Source organism: Oryx dammah, unplaced genomic scaffold, assembly GCF_014754425.2.
Source record: "Oryx dammah isolate SB20612 unplaced genomic scaffold, SCBI_Odam_1.1 HiC_scaffold_27, whole genome shotgun sequence".
NCBI classification, from domain to species: Eukaryota; Metazoa; Chordata; class Mammalia; order Artiodactyla; family Bovidae; genus Oryx; species Oryx dammah.
In genome coordinates, this window is record NW_024070211.1 from 7,091,739 (window position 1) to 7,113,260 (window position 21,522).

Below are 21,522 nucleotides of genomic sequence, written 5' to 3' on the forward strand. Positions count from 1 at the left end.
CTCTGAAGCACAACGCACGAGTAGACAAACGTAGTCAACGTGACCAGGTTTTGCGGTGCCAGATATTTGGTCAAACATTATGTCGCCTGTGTCCGTGTGTCTATTTGGGGACGAGATTAACATTTGATGGGTAGACTGAGTAAAGGAGGTTGTCCTCCCTAATGTGGGTGGGCTTCATCCAATCAATGGAAGGCCTGAATAGAAGGTCTGAAACAGCTTGCGTCAGAGAGAACTTCACCTGCTTAATTGATTGAACTGGTACATTGGTCTTCTGCTCTTGGACTGGATCCTGAAGGCACTGTGGCTGAGGCTGTTAGCTAACTACACACTGGGTGGGGAGAGGCAGGAGGCTCACCCTAAAAGGGAGACCTAGGCAGCACATTTCTGTTACCCAATGCAAGTTCCAAGGTCATGTGTCAGATGCACAGTGGGGTCAAATAAACTGAAACATTGGAGTTTTAAGCAGAGAAAGGTTTATCGTGAGGCCATGCAAGGGGAACAGGTGGCTCATGTCGCCGGATCCTGAATTCCCTGAAGGGTTTCAATAAATCATGTTTAAAGGTCAGGTGAGGGATGAGGGTCACAGGGTGTGTGATCACTTCGTGTGCATGTCTCTCATTGGTTGATGGTGATCAATCTTTAGGTGCCAGAAGGTCTGGGGCTACATGCTCATAATCATCAAATGGTTAATTTTTTCCATTTGGTGGAGGCTTTTAGCATCTGAAAATCTCAGGAAATAGTTTGAGATACTATTATCTGGTCCTTCAAAGAGGGCTACCTACAGCAGAGGATACGGGGAGGGGTCTGTCCCAGGAAGGCCCCATGGTTTCACATCCGTGGTGGCTAAAGTCCATGCCTCGATCCACGCAGATTCCCTTTTTCTTATATTATTGGGAAGCATCTCCTTCACGGGTTCCATGACTCTCTTACTAAGGGGAAAACTGGGAAGAGGGAGGCTCTTGGGATCCCGTAGCTGCAGTTGGTCTTGGGCCACATCTGGCATTTTCCCTCTCCCTCCTCCTCTGTCTTCACACTCAAGTCACTGCTTCCAATCTTGATGGCTTGGTGGTGGTCTGAGCCCCTTGTCACCACGTCCTCCTCAGGTCGGGGTTGCAGCACTTGTCCACTCACAGTACAGTTGCCAGGGGTCATCAAGAGTGTCCTGACTAGGTCACCTGGGTTCCACATGCAATCCTCCCAATGCCAGTGGTATCACAGTAACCCTTTCTCTTATTGCCAAACGGGTTGATCAGCTAGTTGTGAGACATTGTACCCAGGGCTAAGCATTGATCTTTGTTTCTCGCAGGTTGGCAGCAGCTAGGTCAGTCCTGACAAGTGGAAATGTATGCCAGGGGTTGAAAACGACAGATCTTGGGCCAAGTCTGGCTTGTAGCTTGTTTTTGTATGATCCTCATACCCTGGTGGCTCCGATGGTAAAAAATCTGCCTACAGTGCAAAAGACCTGGGTTTGATCCTTGGGTTGGGAAGATGCCCTAGAGAAGGAAATGGCAACCCACTCCAGTATCCTTGCCTGGGAAATCCCAAGGACAGAGGAGCCTGGCAGGCTACAGTTCATGGGGTCATAAAGAGTCAGGCATGAATGAGCAACTAACAGTTTCAGTTTCATATTAAGAATGAGTCTAAATGGCAACCCACTCCAGTATTCTTGCCTGGAGAATCCTATGGATGGAGGAGCCTGGTAGGCTACAGTCCACGGGGTCGCAAAGAGTCGGACATGACTAAGCAACTTCACTTACATTTTTAAATGGTTGAAAAAAATCAAAAGATTAATATTTATTTGTGTATTACCCAACTCTGTCTGCTGACTGTCTGTTTCTTAAAAGCATGGACTTGTCTATTTTATTCATGCTGGGACAGTCTCATGTTGCAAAAGCATGTAATAAAATGTGAATCTATGGAACCTTTGTGCATTGCTGGTGAGAATGTAAAATGGTGCAGCCACTGTGGAAAACAATTCAACCCTTCCTCAATAAACTTAACATAGAATTATATAGAACATAAACATAGAAATGCCCAGCAATTCTACTCCTGGTGTAGATACCCCAAAGAATTGAAAACAGTGTTCAAAGGAAAATTTGGACATGAATGTTTACAGCAACACTATTCACAATAGATAAAGGTGGAACAACCCAGATAGTCATTAATTGATTGCTGGATAAATAAAATATGATATTATTCATACAGCTGAATATTATTCAGCCATAAAAAGGAATGAATTACTTGGATGAATCTTGAAAACATCATACTAAGTGAAACAAGCCAGACATAAAAGACCACATGATTCCATTAATATGAAATATCTAAATAGGTAACTCTATAGGGATAGAAAGGAGATTGTGGTCACCGGGGGCTTCTGGGGAAGGCCTGCTCAATGGGTATGAGGTTCTATTTTGGGGTGAATAAAATGTGCTGGAAAGAGGAACACAAAAAGGAAAGAGGTCGTAGTGATGGCTGCACAACAACATTGTGAGTGTATTAAGTGTCCCTGAATGGCACACTTTAAAACGGTTAAAATGGTAAATAGTATGTTACGCACATTTTACCACAATAAAAAGAGGTCATAAAAATAGGAAAAAAATTTAATGTATTGCTGAACGTTGGGACATCTGCATGGTTTCCAAATTTTCATTATGAAAACTAACCCTGAGATGAATATCGTTGTACATTTTGGTTAGGACACATTTTTAATTTGTTTTGAATCACTGAGTCAAAAAATATGAAAAACTTTAAGGACTTGATAGACATGATCAAAATGCCCTTTGGAAAGCTGTACTGATTATACTCTTCTTATTCATTCAATATGAAACATGTGCAGAATTGATACTCTCTGCTAAAGCTGGGAGTACACTAAAGAATAAGCCACAGTTCTCAGGGGATTGAAATTTAACTGGGTGATACAGTATGTTAGTAGCCAGTAACAGTAAGGGATAAGAGATGGAAGTTTAGGGTGACACTGAAACAAAGAGGGGCTAATTCATTCTTGGTTTGGAAGGGAGGTGATATTTGGCAGATCTAGGGGTTTTCTCAGCCTGAGTCAGCCACTGTCACCAATTCTGAACATTATTTTAAAAAAGAAGTGGTAATTTTCTAGATTTTTCTAGATTAAGATTTTTACTTCTTTAACCTTATATATATTTGATTTCTAGTGAAGATGAAGGTTTTCCCCATGTTTATTGACCATTTCTATATATTCTCTAGCCCATTTTTTTCCATTCGTGTGTAAACATTTTTCTCACAAGTTTGGAGAGTTCTTTATGTAGTAAGGATAACTCTATTCCAGTTATTTTCATGGCAAATATATTCTGCTACTTTGTAATCTGTCTTCAAACCTTGTGTAGGTTAGTTTTTAAAGATAGCTTTATTGAGGTATAATTTACATACCATAAAATACCCCCATAGTAAATGTACAATTCAACAATTTTTAATAAAATTTAAAATGTACAATTTAATTATTTTTATGTATATACACTGGGCTTTACCGGTGACTCATCTGGTAAGGAATCTGTCTGCAGTGCAGGAGACCCTAGTTTGATCCCTGGGTCAGGAAGATTCCCAGGAGAAGGGAATGGCTACCCACCCCAGTATTCTTGCCCGGAGAATCCCATGGACAGAGGAGCCTGACAGGCTACAGTCCATGGAATTGCAAAGAGTCAGACACGACTTCTCTCTCTCTCTGCCCCTCTCTCTGTCTCTCTCTCTCTATATATATAGAAGTGAAAGAAGTGAAGTTGCTCAGTCGTGTCCGACTCTGTGACCCCATGGACTGCAGCTTACCAGGCTCCTCCGTCCATGGGATTTTCCAGGCAAGAGTACTGGAGTGGGGTGCCATTTCCTTCTCCAGAAGATCTTCCCAACCCAGGGATTGAACCCCGGGTCTCCCACATTGTAGGCAGATGCTTTACCGTCTGAACCACCAGGGAAGTCTCTCTCTCTCTCTCTCTCTCTCTCTCTATATATATATATATATATGCACAGGAGAAGGCGATGGCACCCCACTCCAGTACTCTTGCCTGGAAAATCCCATGGACGGAGGAGCCCGGTAGGCTGCAGTCCATGGGGTCGCTAAGAGTTGGACATGACTCAGTGACTTCACTTTCACTTTTCACTTTCATGCATTGGAGAAGAAAATGGCAACCCACTCCAGTGTTCTTGCCTGGAGAATCCCAGGGACGGCGGAGCCTGGTGGGCTGCCGTCTACGGGGTTGCACAGAGTCGGACACAACTGAAGCGACTTAGCAGCAGCAGCAGCATATATATTCACAGATATATAGGACATAAAATATATAGTAACTATAGAATTGTGCAGGATGTTTTAAAAATATGTATATATCTTTCATTTATATAGTCACAGTGTTTTTGTTATTATTTTTGAGCTCACACTATTGTAGAGATGAAAAATACCAGGAAAAAAACTTCAACATTCTTTCTGGAACCATATTTCATAATCCATTGTTATTTATTTTCCTGTCTGGAACATGAGCGGAGACACATAGCTATGAGGGAAAAAAAAAATCGCATTAGATTTTTTTTCACATGTAGAGACCTTAGGCATGAAAAGCAAAAATGCAGAGGTTTAATTGTTTAGCTCCATGGCTGCTGTGCTGCAACTCTGACTTGGTTAACAGGTGCCCACAGGCATATGGGAGGGTCAGATGACTCGGAGCCCCAGGTGGGGAGTTGCCGCGGTTACCCCACTCTGATTTAGGGCAAGATGACCTCTGTTTCAGCACTGCTTTGACTTCCCTCCCTCTCCTGTGCACCCAGTGTCCTATTTTAAAGCACCTTTCGCGTTCTCTTTTCCCTTTCTTTCATTCTGAGTCTTTCTAGAATCCTCCGGGCTTAGTGATAACTGTTGGAGAGGAATGACTTCTGGATGATTTCTGCTTTTAGAGGGCATTTCAGCTCAAGTCTTGGCCTGGATGATCAGACCATAATCACCTCCAGGGTCTCATCCCTCCTCTCCTGGGGTTTTGTCCTTCTTTGCCCCATCCTGCCACACCATTGAGGCGGGGAGGCTGGGCTACCCAGGTCTGCTTTTGCTTCCTGGTCTTTCACTCTGTGGAGCCAGTATCATTATCTCTTTTTTCAGTTGAGGAAGCTAAGAGAAGAGACAAGGTGGGGCTGGGGAGGGACTTCCCTGGTGGTCTAGTGCTTTAAAACGCCACACTTCCACTGCAGCGGGCACAGATTCCACCCTGAGCAGAAAATTAAGACCCCACATGCCACACAAGGTGACCAAAGGAAAAAAAGAGAGAATTCAAGGGATTTCACCAAGACCCCCAGGTTAAAGCAGGACAGACACTGTCTTCTGTTCTTGCTCATGCCCTGTTTGGGAAATCCCGTTTTCCATGTCTTGGTTAGAGGCAGAGCCTGTCTCACAGTATAGCTACTTGCTCTCTCAGTCTCCCTTGCAGTGAAGGTGAGGACCTGTGACCTAAGCTTCACCAATCACACGCCCCTTTTCCAGGGTTAGACAGCAGGCTGGAACCACACGGGGGCAGGGACCACAGAGAACTCTCCCTGGTGGCAGTGGTGGTCACGAGAGTAGCACGGACCAGTGCCCAGCCACCACGCAGCATTCCCGAAGGAGTGGCTCCTCTGTTGGAAGTGATGCCTGGAACCTGGGGTTTAAACCCTCAGCATCATGGGAGTCTTGGAAGTGACTGAGGTCCTCAGGGCTGGGCTATGAACTGTCATCTCTTTTTAAATATTTATTTTTGTTTTTATTTATGTACTTAGTGGACTGTGCCAGGTCTTACTTGCTGCATGCAGGATCTTTAGTTGCGGCACGTGAACTCTTAGTTGCAGCATGTGGGATCTAATACCCTGATCAGAGATCAAACCAGGGCCATCTGCATTGGGAGTGTGGAGTCAGCCATTGGACCACCAGGGAAGGCCCTGAACTGGTATCTTTCAATGGGCCACATAATTTTGGGTAATGAGCCTTTTAGTGTCAACCTCAACAGACTGGGAATCAGAATACTTTTCCCCCAAATTTTTGGGATTACCTAAGTGCCCCAATATGCAAATACAATTCTGGGCAAAGGGGAAGGAGGTGGGCCTCTACATATAACGAAGGTTATATTTTTTTCCATCCACATAGACAAGAATTCAGAGCCAGATAAAGAATCCACCTACAACGCGGGAGACCTGCGTTTGATCCCTAGGCTGGAAAGATCCCCCAAAGGAGGGCATGCTACCCACTCCAATAGTCTTGTCTGGAGAATCCCCTTGGATAGAGGAGCCTGGTGGGCTACAGTCCCTGGGGTCGCAGAGTCGGACACGACTGAGTGACTAAGCACACACACAGACAAATAAAACATCATGTCTTGCGTCCAAGTGGTATGGAGAAGAAAACATTAGCTGTATATGGGAAATAACTCACATGTTTTAATTGTATTTAGATCTCTATTTTCTCCTACCCTCATAATCATAGTCATAATGATTGATTATTCATATTGAGAAGGAAAACCTGGTCTGGATCTGAAACTTCTATGGCTGCTCATTAGGGCATCCTCTAATTCTATCGAGTGATACTGAGCTGAAAGACAGAGTCTGTGAAGGAGCCAGATAGCATCCATCCTTCCACTTCACCCCCGGCTTGACCACATTTCTGACACCAGCCTACTTTAGGAATGCAATGGACAGTTCACTGGGAAATCCAGAAAGACCTGGGGACATGAGAGGGAAGGACAGGGCTGCTGATAATAAGCACATTTCTCAAAGCCTACAGATCTATATGGAATAAGCTCTCAGACCTGAGATCTTGAGGATGAGGGAGAAGTACAGGAACGCCCTGTGGGAGGTACAAAGAAACAAGAACCACAAAAGAACTCTCTTTGGTGTCTGAAGTGATCACAAGAGTGGTGCAAGAATTTAGTTGGAGCCAAAAAAAACTAACAAAAACTCAGAGAACGCAAATAATTAAGTGCTCATTGCCGTAGGAATTGCTAGTACTTAATTATCCTAAAAAGGTCCCAAGACATTACCCCTATCTGACAGATGAGAACATAGGCCCATCAAGAGGTAAGCCCATTTCCAGTTAGTGACAACATCAGCATGGAAATGGGAATGTTGACTTCTTTCTAGGGTGATTATGCAATATCACTGCTGTTTCTGGTTAATTGATGTCTTAATTACTTGTTCTTGTTCACTGATATCACAAGAGCATCAGGCTTGTTGGGAGATTATGGAGCTTATATAACATTTTATAGAAAAACCCAAACGAACTTTTTGGCCAACCCAAGGGTAAGTGTCATGGAAGATGGAGTGAAGTTTGGAGTCAGAGGTGGCTTTGAATCCTTATCTCAGTCACTTTCTAGCTCTGGTTAGGAACCCTTGGGGGTAGTTTACTTAGTTCCCCTGAACCTCAACTTTCTCATCCAAAGATAAGAATGAAACTTTTATCCCTGATAGGATTTCATAAAGATTAGATGTAGTAATAATGTAAAGTGTCTTGCACATAGGTGATCAATAAATGGTATATTAATGTTAATAGTTTCATTTCTTATCCATGATTAAAAGTTAATCAATAAGAGAGTACTGGGACTTTTCCAGTGGTCCAGTGGCTTGGGGCTCTGTGCTCCCAATGCAGGGGGTTTGATCTGTGGTCAGGGAACTAGATCCCACAAGCTGAAAGTAAGACTCAAGACAACTAAATAAATAATAGATAGAGATTAAAAAAGAAAGACAAAAAAAGAGTACTTAGTTCAGTACCAGATATTAATGTAGTTTTATTTCTGCTGAGAGGGACCCAAGGTCAAGAAACAATGGGTATTAAAAAAATAAAAGATGAGGGACTTCCCTTGTGGTTCGGTGGTTAAGACTCTGTGCTTCCACTGCAGGGGACATGGGTTCGATACCGGGTTGGGGAACTGAGATCCCACATGCTGTGCAGTGCAGTCAAAAACAGAAAAAAAGTATACCTTACATTTGAAAACAAAACAACAACAACAAAAAACAAAATGGAAAATGAAAGGTGAAAACTTAAATATTTACAAAATTGGAGAGCATAGTCAAGGCTGCTGTGTTTGGATGTTCAGGCTGTATATCACTCAACACGGGTATAGTTTACATACTATAATGTAGATGGTGGCCTCGGGATTTGTTCAGTGTACAAACTGAACCACCATGTGTGGTAGCTCTCAGTATAATAGGTAATTAATAACCTATTAATTCAATGAATTAATTGGATATTTTATAAAAGGATACCAGAAAGCAATTAAAGATATCATCAGATTTTATGATTGCAAGGGCCTTTGGGGATTATCTAGTTCAAGTTCCTAATTTTTCAGACGAGGAAACTGAAATCCAAAGAGAGAGAGAGACATGCCTCATCCCAGGCAAGAACTGGGACAAGAATCACGTCTTCGGTTCTTTGCTGATTGCCCTTCCTGTTGATGAAGAATTTTTTTGTTGGTAAAAGCTAATCTTAAACTTCCATAGAGAATAAGGGTTTATAGCTCCTTTGCTTCTTTTTAATCTTTGTCAGGAGCAGACTCAGGATGGCTATGCAGAAATTTGTTCAGTTCTGAGTCTTTGCAAGTTTTCTCACAATTCCTGTTGAGCAACACCCTCAAAAAAAAAAACATTTTGTTTGCTTCTGCTTTGACTTGATACTAGCTGGCAAGCTGTGTGGTTTAGTAATACCCTCAATCAGGTTGCTAGCTTGGTAGTAATCTGAGAATAGTATTTCTGAAGGCCAGCTGAACTCCTTTGAAGTTTGCTACGGAGAGCTGACAAACTGCTGCAAATTACAATTCAGAATCAAACAGGCAGAGCCTAGTGGGGCCTCGGGAGGCTGCAGGAAAGCTGATATTGGGCAGGCAGTAAACTGCTTGGGCTTCAAATTAATAGCTGACTATGCATTGCCAATTCCTTTTCTCTATGCTCCACTGCCAGAAATCAGTCGGTAAGTGGATAGGCTGGAAACAATAAGCCACTAGGTGCCATAGGGGTGCCAGCAAGGCTAATCGGTCTCTATCAGTGGGATAGACATGAGGAATTCAGAGGACGGGAAAAGTCCTGAGGGCTGGCGCCTTGGGGAGGGGCCTGTGTGCGGGAATTGAACCTGAGCCATGCTGAGAACACTGGGTAGGCCTGAAGCCAAGGAGGTAGAAAAGGTGAGATGGGGAATGCGTTCTGGGTGGGGGAAGTGACAAGCTCAAAGGCTTAGAGGAAGAAACACACAAGATGTGTTTGGGAAATGAAATATGGATCAATCTAACTAGGATAGTGAGAAGTTGTGAGAGGAAGCTTGGTGTAGCTTGGTAGGTTCTTAACCTCCAAACTATGGGGCTGAGTGACTGAACTGAACTGAACTGATGGGGCTTTAGCTTTCAATTCAGTTCAGTTGCTCAGTCATGTCTGAGACCCCATGGACTGCAGCACTCCAGGCCTCCCTGTCCATCACCAGCTCTCAGAGTTTACTCAAACTCATGTCCAGTGAGTCAGTGATGCCATCAAACCATCTCATTCTCTGTCCTCCCCTTCTCCTCCTGCCTTCAGTCTTTCCCAGCTCTTTTCCAATGAGTCAGTTCTTTGCATCAGGTGGCCAAAGTATTGGAGTTTCAACTTCAGCACCAGTCCTTTCAATGAATATTCAGGACTGATTTCCTTTAGGATGGACTTGTTGTATCTCCTTGCAGTCCAAGGGACTCTCAAGAGTCTTCTCCAACACCACAGTTCAAAAGCATCAATTCTTCAGTGCTCAGCTTTCTTTATAGTCCAACTCTCATATCCATACATGACTACTGGAAAAACCATAGCCTTGACTAGGTGGACCTTTGTTGGCAAAGTAATGTCTCTGCTTTTTAATATGCTTTTCTTCCAAGGAGTAGGAGTCTTTTAATTTCATGGCTGCAGTCACCATCTGCAGTGATTTGGAGCCCCCCAAAATAACTTTACACTGACGATAAAGGAGACCTATGAGAGGCTGGCTTGGTGGGTAAAGATTCTGCCTGCATTGCAGAGGACACAGGAGACAAAGTTTCGATCACTGTTTGGGGAAGATCCCCTGGAGGAGGGCATGACAACCCACTCCACTGTTCTTGCCTGGGAAAGCCCATGGGCAGAGGAGCCTGCCAGGCTACAGTCCACGGGGTCACAAAGAGTCAGACTCGACTGAGCACATGGCACATGTGAAAGGTTTCTGAGATGCAGGCAGCGCTGATGAGTAACTTCCATTTAGTCTTTGAGTCTGTCACCTAAATAGAGGTAGAAGAATGAGAAGGGATGCCCCATGACCAAGAGGGTAGCCTGTGCTGGTCATTTGCCTATTGCTTTCTGTCCTCATCCGCCCTTCTATGCTCTGCTATATATCGGTGAGAGAGCAATTGCATTTTCCAGATTCCCAAGCTGGCTGGTTTCTGTTTAGGTTTTGTCAACATAAGGCGCGGCAAGATGAAAGGGAGAGAGAATTGACTGCCTTTCTGACTCTGGTTTCCTGTGGCGTCAGTGAGGGCAGAACAGCTGAGGAGACAGTGTTGGTGGTGGCGACAGCGTTGGCTCTGGTGACAGGGGCAGCAGTGAGTCAGGTGGTGGCTGTGGACAAGAGAGCAACAGCCTGGAGGTGTAGGCTCCTGGGCTCCTGCTCACAACACTGGGCTCCAACAGCCAGCAGGCGCTCAGGGCACCTAGGTCCCTGGGTTTTAGGGAACACTTTTGCCCCTCTAGCCCAGAGTGGTGACGCTTTCCTGAAGTTAATAATCTTTGAGAAATCACCCCTTTCCTCTTTTGCCCCTCCATCTCTTCTAATACTCTTGTAGCCATTTCCTTTATTAATTACTTCTGTTTGAAATGCTTAAAACTGGTTTTCTTTCCTTTAATTAGATCCTGAACCAAGAACTTCCTGATGTTCAAGCTGGATTTAGAAAAGGCAGAGGAACCAGAGATCATATTGCCAACATCCATCGGATCATAGAAAAAGTAAGAGAATTTCAGAAAAACATCTACTTCTGCTTCATTGACTATGCTAAAACCTTTGACTGTGTGGATCACAACAAATGGGAAAATTCTTAGAGATGGTAATCCAGACCACCTTACCTGCCTCCTGGATGGAGAAACATGTATGCTGAGAAACATTATGCAGGTCAGGAAGCAACAGTTAGAAATGGACATGAAACAACAGACTGGTTCCAAATCGGGAAAGCAGTACATGAAGGCTGTAATGACACCCTGTATCGTCACCCTGCTTATTTAACTTCAATGCAGAGTATATCATGTGAAATGCCAGGCTGAACGAAGCACAAGCTGGAATCAAGATTGCCGGGGGAAATATTAATAACCTCAGATATGCAGATGACACCACCCTTATGGCAGAAAGCAGAGAGGAACTAAAGAGCCTCTTGAAGGTGAAAGAGGAGATTGAAAAAGCTGTCTTAAAACTCAACATTCAGAAAACTAAGATCATGGCATATGGTTCCTTCACTTCATGGCAAATGGAAGGGGAAAAAGTGGAAGCAGATTTTATTTTCTTGGGCTCCAAAATCACTGCAGATGGTGATTGCAGCCATGAAATTAAAAGATACTTGCTCACTGCAAGAAAAGCTATGACCAACCTAGACAGCATAGTAAAAAGCAGAGACATTACTTTGCCAACAAAGTCCCTCTAGTCAAAGCTTTGTTTTTTTCCAGTAGTCATGTAATAGATGTGAGAGTTGGGCCATAAAGAAGGCTGAGAGGGAACAAACTGATGCTTTTGAACTGTGGTGCTAGAGAAGACTCTTGTGAGTCCCTTGGACTGCAAGGAGATCCAACCAGTCCATCCTAAAGGAAATCAGTCCTGAATATTCATCAGAAGAACTGATGCTGAAGCTGAAACTCCAATACTTTGGCCATCTAATGTGAAGAACCAATTCATTAGAAAAGACACTGATTCTCGGAAAGATTGAAGGCAGGAAGAGAAGGGGATGACAGAGGACAAGATGGTTGGATGGCATCACCAACTCAATGGACATGAGTTTGAGCAAGCTCCGGGAGATGGTGATGGACAGGGAGGCCTGGGGTGCTGCAGTCCATGGGGTTGCAAAGAGTTGGACATGATTGAGAGATTGAACAACAACATATAGCACCTAGCATACTTTTTTGGAGAAGGCAATGGCACCCCACTCCAGTACTCTTGCCTGGAAAATCCCATGGATGGAGGAGCCTGGTAGGCTGCAGTCCATGGGGTCGCTAAGAGTCGGACATGACTGAGTGGCTTCACTTTCACTTTTCACTTTTATGCATTGGAGAAGGACATGGCAACCCACTCCAGGGTTCTTGCCTGGAGAATCCCAGGGATGGGGGAGCCTGGTGGGCTGCCGTCTATGGGGTTGCACAGGGTCAGAAGCAACTTAGCAGCAGCAGCATACTTTATTTACTTGGTTTCTAGGACACTACACAGCTAAAAACATTTCCTTAGTGATAATTTCTATACCATGTTTTATTTTTTGTTTTTCTTTGTTTTTTTTTGGTCTTACTGAACCATGTCTTATAACATCAGCTTTATTGTGTTATTGTGTTAAGCAGGTCCAGGGTTGCACAGAGTCCTTTGAAGAATATAGCTTAGAGTAACTGCAGAGTCAGTTGCAAAACCAACACTTCAAATAGAGAGAGATCTTAGTGAAAATTTCAGTTTACCTTGAGTATCTTCCTAATCGTATAAGCAAGATTTTCTTGCCAACATTAGGTATATTAGGTTCACAATCTCTTAGCTACTTCATTGTGGTTAAAATTTTGTCTATATTTTGATCACCTCAAACTTAAACATTTTGTGCATCAAAGAACACAGTGAACAGAGAGAAAAAGCAACCTATGGAATGGGAAAAATTATTTAAAAATCATATGTCTGATAAAGGATTAATATCTAGAATAAATAAAGAATTCTTAAAACAAACAAACAAAAGCCCCTAAATACTCTGATAATAAATAGGGAGAAACTTCACTAAACATTTCACTGAAGGTGACATTCAAGTGGCCAGCACATGAAAAGATACTCAACATCACTAATCACCAGGTTTGTCCTTTATAATTATGATTATTTATTATTTGTTTTGACATAAGTTGGATTAGTCATTGTTGAATAGAAATTATGTGATTATTGATTAATCGGTTAGATTTTGGGAATAGAAGCCTTGGAAATATGATCATCAAAATGAAAAGAGGGAATCCTATAATTGTTGCAGAGAAATGCAAATCAAAACCACAATGACATATCACCTCATGTTCATTAAAAAGGCTACTAAAACCCAGGAAATAAGACAGATTAGCGAGGATATGGTGAAATAGCAACCCTTGTGCACTGTTGTCAAGATTGTGCAATGGTGCAACCACTATGGAAAACAGTATGGAAGATCCTCAAAAAATTAAAAATGGAACTGAGTGTGTATATCCTAGATAATTGAAAGCAGAGTCTCAAAGAAATACATGCATACAACCATATTTATAGCAGCATTATTCACAATTGCCAAGAGGTAAAGCACCCCAAATGTCTGTCAACAGATGAGTAAGATATAGCAGGAAGAAATAAAGGATAAAGAAAATATAGTATATACATACAATGGAATATTATTTAGCCTTAAAAAGAAAATAAATCTTGTCACACACCACAACATGGGTGAAAGTTGAGGATGTTATGCTAAATGAAATAAACCAATCACAAAAAGCTAAATAATGTATGATTTCACACATGTGAAGTAGATTCATGGGGTGCCAGGGGCTGGTGAGCAGGGCAAAAGGTGAGAGCTTTGTTAAATGAGTATGGGGTTTCAGATTTACAAGCTGAAAAAGTTCTGGAAATCTGTTTCACAGCAATGTGAATATATTTAACGTGACTAAACTGTACACTTAAAGATGATTAAAACAGAAAATCTTCTGTTAGGTGTTTTTTACTGCACATAAAAAAATAGCCTTCATTTTGCTCTACGTCAAGGATTTTGTGGGGGAGTCACCTGGGTGTTCATTGGAGGGACTGATGCTGAAGCTGAAACTCCAATATTTTAGCCACCTCATGTGAACAGCTGACTCATTGGAAAGACCCTGATGCTGGGAGGGATTGGGGGCAGGAGGAGAAGGGGACGACAGAGGATGAGATTGCTGGATAGTATGACCAACTTGATGGACATGAGTTTCAGTGAACTCTGTGAGTTGGTGATGGACAGGGAGGCCTGGCGTGCTGTGATTCATCGGGTCGCAAAGAGTCGGACTCGACTGAGCGACTGAACTGAACTGAATCTTGAACTTAAAAGTCTTGATATACTTCCTGTTACGAGATGGCCATGCTAAATTCCATCACAAATAGTATAAACCAGTAATCATTCAATCAACAAGGGTTTCAGTTCAGTTCAGTCCCTCAGTCGTGTTGCGACCCCACGGACTGCAGCACGCCAGGCCTCCCTGTCCATCACCAACTCCCAGAGTTTACCCAAACTCATGTCCATTGAGTCGGTGATGCCATCCAGCCATCTCATCCTCTGTTGTTCCCTTCTCCTCTTGCCCTCAGTCAACAAGGGTTTAGAGAGCTTCTTTCTGGTATGCAAGGTGGGCATCTGTTAGGTTCTGGAGTTACAGAGCTGAGTAAACCAATTTTGTCCAGGAACTTGCAGGCTTACCCTGTAGTGCTGGATGATTTTGTTAGAAGCAAATCGGTACAGGCCATCGCTGATACATTCCTGGAGATCTGAATCATGTCCACTCCCTCTGCGGTGTTCAACTGCTGATAGAGTCCTGGGGGCTAAAGAGAACTTTGACCGGTCAGTGTACCTGGGTGACACTGTCTTCTAAAGCTGAAGAAATTTAGGACAAGACTGACTTCTTCTAGAATGTTCTGAGTTCCTCCTATATCCATCAGATAAGTCTGTTCAGAATGATTCTTTCCAAATATGTGACCAGTTGAACCTGGTATTCCCCACAATCCTCTGGTTTCGTGCTCTGTCTTTGGATCAGCAAGAATTGCCTGAACAGCCACTCTGGCTGCCTTCATTTTTGTCTGCAGCTCTCCAAGTTCTTCTATTTGCAGCAGAACTTGAGCAGCTTCACAGAGAACTGCATTTCCTGTGTCAAAACCAAGAATATGCTCGTCTGAAGCATCAGGCAAGCCTCCTTTTGTTTGGTTTCTCCCAGCAACCACATCCTGTGTCAGGAGCTCCTGGACCACAGTGAGAATTGCCTTAACCATCACCTGAACTTTCATCATTATCAGGTAGTCACCATGACATTGAATCTGAAGAAGGGTAGCAAGCCTTTACCCCAGCCTTCCAAGCAGGATTATTTACATCCAAACTGATCCAGGGCTCTGCAGTTTTAGTTGCACCGTCTACATGTTTGGGCTTCCCTGGTGGCTCAGAGAGTAAAGCGTCTGCCTGCAATGCAGGAGACCTGGGTTCAGTCCCTCGGTCGGGAAGATTCACTGGAGAAGGCAATGGCAACCCACTCCAGTATTCTTGCCTGGAGAATCCCATGGATGGAGGAGCCTGGTAGGCTACAGTCCATGGGGTTGCAAAGAGTCAGACATGACTGAGCGACTTCACTTTCTTTCTTTCTACATGTTTTGCATTATCAGGTCCCAAGTCCTTATAGTTTTCAGCATTATCTGCATAATCAAGTCTCATAGCTGAACCAAAAAGCCAGGCAATTGTTACCTGGAGATCTTGAATCTGGATAAAACAGCTCCTGTCTGTGAGATATCTTTTGAAGAACTTATCGAGTCACTGCTGTGAAGGTTTCATAAAGTCTTTCTGTCTTCAGTCTTATCTGCTGGTATCTGATTTTCTGGTCTTCAAGCCAAACCATGGTTTCTAATTCTATTTCATCTTTGCACTCTAGCTGGCAGGGTTGCAGTGGTCCTTGCCCCCAGGCTTTGGCCAGGAGGGGAGAGGGGAGTGGGGATGCAGGCACTAGCAACACGCTGCTCTGGCCTGGTGGCTGTTTGGCCTTCGCAACTCCCGTGGCCTTACTCTGTTCCACCTAAGCACCCACTGCCACGGCCACACCCTGGACCTTGCATCATCACCACATCCTCTCACCCTTCACAATCATTATTTATTTATTTTTACCCAGGTGCTCCCACGACACCTGTTCTTCAAACTGGTTAAAACTGCCAAGATGCAGGCCTCTCCGCTGTCTCCCTTTCTCTTCACTTTCCTGTTCTAAGCTCCTCTCCTGCCCAGTAAAGGCCGAATGCCTTCACCACGTCTGTACCGATCACTCCTCTTGGGCGCCACTGTCCTCTCACACCTGATGCTGTTGATATTTGTGCCATAACAAGGTCATTCTCTCTCTCTCTCAGCTGGGTCCTTGTTGCCTGGCAACCTTTCCGTATCTTCCTGATCAGCCTTCTCTTTCATACTTTAAATCTTCTTCTTTCTCCTTGAATGTCTTCTTCTACAGAACAGAAGGAGATACGGAACATTCACGTTCTTCAGATTGGTGAAAACTGCCAAGCACCTGGCCTCTCCATGGTCTCCCTTTCTACTCACTTTCCTGTTCACGGACACTGCGATGTCTGCCAACCCACAGCTGTATCGCAGAGGCTGCCGGAGCTCTGCCCATGTCATCTTGGATTCCTTTCATTGTCTGGGGGCACACCAGCGCCCTCAGGCTGCCTGAATCCCTCTCCCTGCACAGAGAAGCGCAGGTGGCCAGGAATTTCCTCCCTCCCCACCTCCACTCACCAAGGGCGGCTCTTAACCTCTGACTGATGGGTTTGGGAGTACTTATAGCCCAGCAGCCCGGCAACCTTGCCCCATGACTGGAGCGACTCTGAGGTGGGAGAGCTTCCCTGGGCAGGCAGACCGCCCAAGTCAGGGTGCCCTTCGTGGTCCTTTGCTATCATGGCGCTCTTCCCTTCCTGCTCTCTCTTCCTGCCTCCCTTCAGGTTATTCCTGAGAATAGTCCTGCTTCCTGACAGGTCACTGCCCAGGAATCCTTGCCTCACCTACATCTGGTTTTGCCTTCTTTCTCTCATGGAGAAGCGCCTCGTTCCTTCAATATAACCCTAATATTCGCCCTCCTTCTTCTTCCCTGAGGGGGGTAGGAGGGGGATGGGCCTCCAGGCTGGACAGCTGGTATTTGTCAAATGGAATAAAATTGAAGCTTTGTTTTTCCCCAGACGCTCCAAGGACAAAGCTAATAGCAGAGATAGAGTGCCCGCTCCTGAGGTCAAGGAAAACTTCCCTGTCTGCACACGCACAGGAAGGCTTCTTGGGGGTCATGTAGGAGGGGGCACCACCCCCACCGGCCTGTGTGGTGGAATCCATCTTGGTAAAACTCTGTGCCATACGTGTTGGGGAGGGTCCTAGGATGGGTCAGATGTGAAAAAAGAAGTAATTGGCCCAAGGGACACAAATATCCGGAAGGACCGCCCTGCATGTCTTCACTGTGCTCCTCCTCCCTAGGAATGGTGCTCACAGCATTTCTCTCTGGGTGTGGATCTCTGCCTTGCTTCAGTCTTAAACAATTTGTTTCTTTGTGTGCTCTCCCACTTGTTGTGCTGTGTCTCTGAGAGTAAACTTCGCACCTGTTGTTACAGTTGCTGCCTTCTTGAAACATTCTTGCCTTCAAACGGGTGGGAGGGTGGCAAGCGCCAGGGCCACTTTAGTTCTAACTTCTAACGCTTGGTGGTCTAGCAGTTAGGTTTCCCTGTTTTTCATCCAGGCTGTTGTTCCTCAGTCTCTAAGTCATATCAGACTCTTTGCCAACCCCATGGCCTGTAGTATACCAGTCTCCTCTGTCCTCCTCTATCTCCCTGGATTTGCTCAAAGTCATGTCCATTGAGTTGATGATGCTATTTAATCATCTTATCCTAGGTTGCTCCCTTCTCCTTTTGCCTTCATTCTTTCCTAGCATTAGGGTCTTTTCTAATGAGTTGGCTTTTCACAGCAGGTAGCCAAAGTATTGGAGCTTCAGTTTCAGCATCAGTCCTTCCAATGAATATTCAGTGTTAATTTCAGTTAGGATTGACTGGTGTGATCTCCTTGGGACTCTCCAAGGGACTCTCAGTACCACAATTTGAAAGCATCAGTTCTTTGTTTCTCAGCCTTCTTTATGATCCATCTCTCACATCCATACATGACTACTGGAAAAACCATAGCTTTTATTATACTGATATTTGTTGGCAGAATGATGCCTCTGCTTTTGAATATGCTGTCTATGTTTGTCATGGCTTTCCTTCCAAGGAGCAAGGGTCTTTTAATTTCACCATCTGCAGTGATTTTGGAGTCCAAGAAAATAATCTGTCACTGCTTCCACTTTTTCCCCTTCTTTTTGCCATGGAGTGATGGGATCAGATGCCATGATCTTAGTTTCATCCAGGCTGCCCAGGGTGAATTCTTGGGCAGGGAACTAAGGTCTGTCTTCGGGACTGCTCACTCCTGTCTCTCTGAGATCACTTCCCTTTGCATCAACACACCCTTCCTAGGCAAATTTACCTAATTCCCTGGCTTAATTTATCATCTGTGTTAGTTTCCTAAGGCTTCTGTAAGAAAACACTGCAGACTGGGTGGCTTAAGCAACAGAAATTTATGGTCTCACAGCTCTGGAGACTAGAAGTTCAAGATCAAGGAGTGGTGGGGTTGGTTCCTTCTGAGGTCTGTGAGGGGAAAAAAAAAATCTGTTCCATCCCTCTCTCCTAGCTTCTAGTGTTTTGCTGGCAATTTCTGATTTCTGTTGGCTTGCTGCCTTTATCTTTCCATGGCAATCTGTGTTCAAATTTCCTAGTCATGTTGGATTAGGGCCAATTCTCATGATCTCATTTTAACTCAATCATCTCTGCAAAGACCCTGTCTCCAAATTGAGGACACATCCTGAGATACTGGAGGTGAGGACATGGGCGTACATGCTCAGTCCTGTCCAACTCTCTTGTGACAGGTTCCTTTGTCCATGGGATTCTCCAACTAAGAACATGCGATTCTCTTGTGTCTGCCACATCGGCAGGTGGGTTCTTTACCACTGCCTGGGAAGCCTCGCCTGGAAGGTGAGGATATAAATTTTGGGGAGACACAGTTCAGCCCATAGCACCATCTCTGTGCTTCTGAGCCCATGTAACTCTCCCAAACTGTACACGCCTTGTCGTCATTGGCCAGACTGCTCCACCTGAATGCCCCACGTAACCCTTCATGTTTTCTGGCTTCTCGGCACTTTTTGCTCTGTTTGGGGAGTTTCCAGCCACTTGAATCCCGTTTCCACCCCACAGGTGTTTTCCAGCCTCTTTTGTGGTCAGGCTCAGGCCTGTGAGCTATTCTCCACCAAGAGGCCTTGCCCTATGAAACTCTGATTCAGAAGCAGTAGTTTGAGGAAGGAGGCTTGGAGTGGAAACCGTTTCCCTGGCAGTGGCAGAGGCTTTCAGGGATAGGGCAGTTGCAAGTTGAGTTGAGCTCTTGATGCCCGAGTGACAGCATCACATGTGCGCGTGCGTGTGTGCGCTCAGATGCCCACGTGACAGCATCGCGTGTGCGCGTGCGCGTGCGCGCTCAGTCGTGTTCAACTCCTTGTCACCCCATGGGCTATAGCCCACCAGGCTCCTCTGTTCATGGAATTTTCCAGGCAAGAACACCAGAGGGGGTTGCCTTTTCCTGCTCCAGGAGATTTTCCTGACCCAGGGATCGGACCGGATCTCTTGCATCAGCTGCACTGGCAGGCAGATTCCTTACCATTGCACCACCTGGGAAGCCCATTCCTGGTGTAGCAGTGGTTGGAGACACATGGAGAGTCAGATTGAATTGCAAATGGTGGCCTCGGTGCATCCTGGTGGCAGCCACAGGAGCAGAAGCAGTAGTTTCCTCATCAGGCCAGGTTTTTGGTTTTAGTTACTTTACTTGGAAGCTTAATCTTGAGCCAGTTTCTTCAGTTCCACAGATTCTGTGGGCTATTGAGATAATTTCAATACCCTTATTTTCTGTAACCAGCCAGGATCAGCTTCTGTTGCCTACAATTAGGAACGCTGATGCATGTAGAATTTAGTATTTTAAGGTGGCTTCTGGAAGTCACAGGCCCTAATCTGTGGAATTAACTGTGAGGAGGAGAACAGTAGTTAATGAGGCCCCAACCGCTTCGGGCTGGAAAGCCGGTGCGCTTTGTTATGAGGTGGCATTCAGTCAAACTGTTTTTTTTTTTTTGCTACACAATGGGACAGAGTCACAGTCATGCCAATCAGGGCTAGAGGAAGTGGTGGAAAAAATTTAGAATATTGATGTTGTACTGGTGATTTCCTGCCCCTTTGGCAAAGTCCGCCAAAACAGGTTTTCCATAAGAATTATCTGCCAGTTCAAGGGAGTAAAGTCTGTTAGCAAAGAGAGCACTGGACATTTCCTTGCCCACTGCAGCCCTCCCTTATCTATTTTTTTTCCTTTTAAATTTATTTATTATTTTAAATGAAACAAAGATGAATATTTTTAATGATAAAGGGTACAATTCACAAAGAAATTAGACAGCATAAACCATTAGACACCTTAACAACAAAGAAACAAAGATACATAAAGTAAAAGTCAGAAGAAACATAGGGGAAAAGAAACAATATGTGATCATGTGAGACATATAGACATTTTTCTGAGAGTATTTTATCAACGTGCAGAAAAAAATAATGAGTATCTTGAGTGTTGTCATTAATAGTTTAAATATAATAGATTTATATTTAATTAATTTATATTAATTATATCCTACACAAATATACTTAAAATTTTGTATCGGATACATTGTTATTAGATATCCATAGGACATTTAGAAAAATTGCTAGAAAGTTACACACTACTAAATTTCAAAAAGCAGAATTCTTTTTTGTGTATGTGATTCAGTTACATATACACATATGTTATTTTTGACAGTATTTTCCATTACAAGTTATTACAAGATATCCCCTGTAGTTACCTGTGTTTATAGTAAATCTTTTTTGCTTGTTGTATATCTATTTTTTAAAATTAGAAATCTAGCATTCTATTCATACTAAGTCAAATAAGTGGAATCAAAATGTCATAAATTTTTTAGTTATGCAAAAATTCATAAATTTTCTAATATATATGATACATATTATTTATATGCATGTTTACAAAAGCTTTTCTACTATGCTTGATAAACGCTTGAGAAAGAACATCAAGAAGAAAAAGAGATGGAGGAATTGGAAAACGTAAACCAAATGAAATGGGAGCACCGAATATGAAATAGAAAAAGTGAAACAAGCTAGAGAAAAGTGAAACATCCTCATATAGTCCAGTCATTTTTAAACATGGCTGCTCGTTAGAAGTGTATCTGGACAAAACAACAACAACAAGCAATATGTGGGCATTTGTCTTTTTCAAAAAATTCTAAGATAATTCTGATATGTATCTGGATTAAAAAAATATATTACAGGTTTTTCTATTAAAAGGTAGTTTTGGTGATATAGAATTTTATAATTTTTCTGTTGACCAATCATGATCCAATGGTATTAAGTGAGTGATAGTTAAATAATCACAATAGTAAAAGATGTTTGTCAGTTTTCACAATCAATAGCTAGACAAAAAATAAAAGATAATTACCATGATAAGCCAT

The 21,522-nt window shown here is 43.6% G+C and overlaps 1 pseudogene; it reads right to left on the reverse strand.

Moving 5' to 3' along the window:
• Positions 1 to 14,459: 14,459 nt before the first annotated feature.
• On the reverse strand, positions 14,460 to 15,792 carry LOC120855072 (annotated as a pseudogene).
• Between the last annotated feature and the right edge of the window lie 5,730 nt (positions 15,793 to 21,522).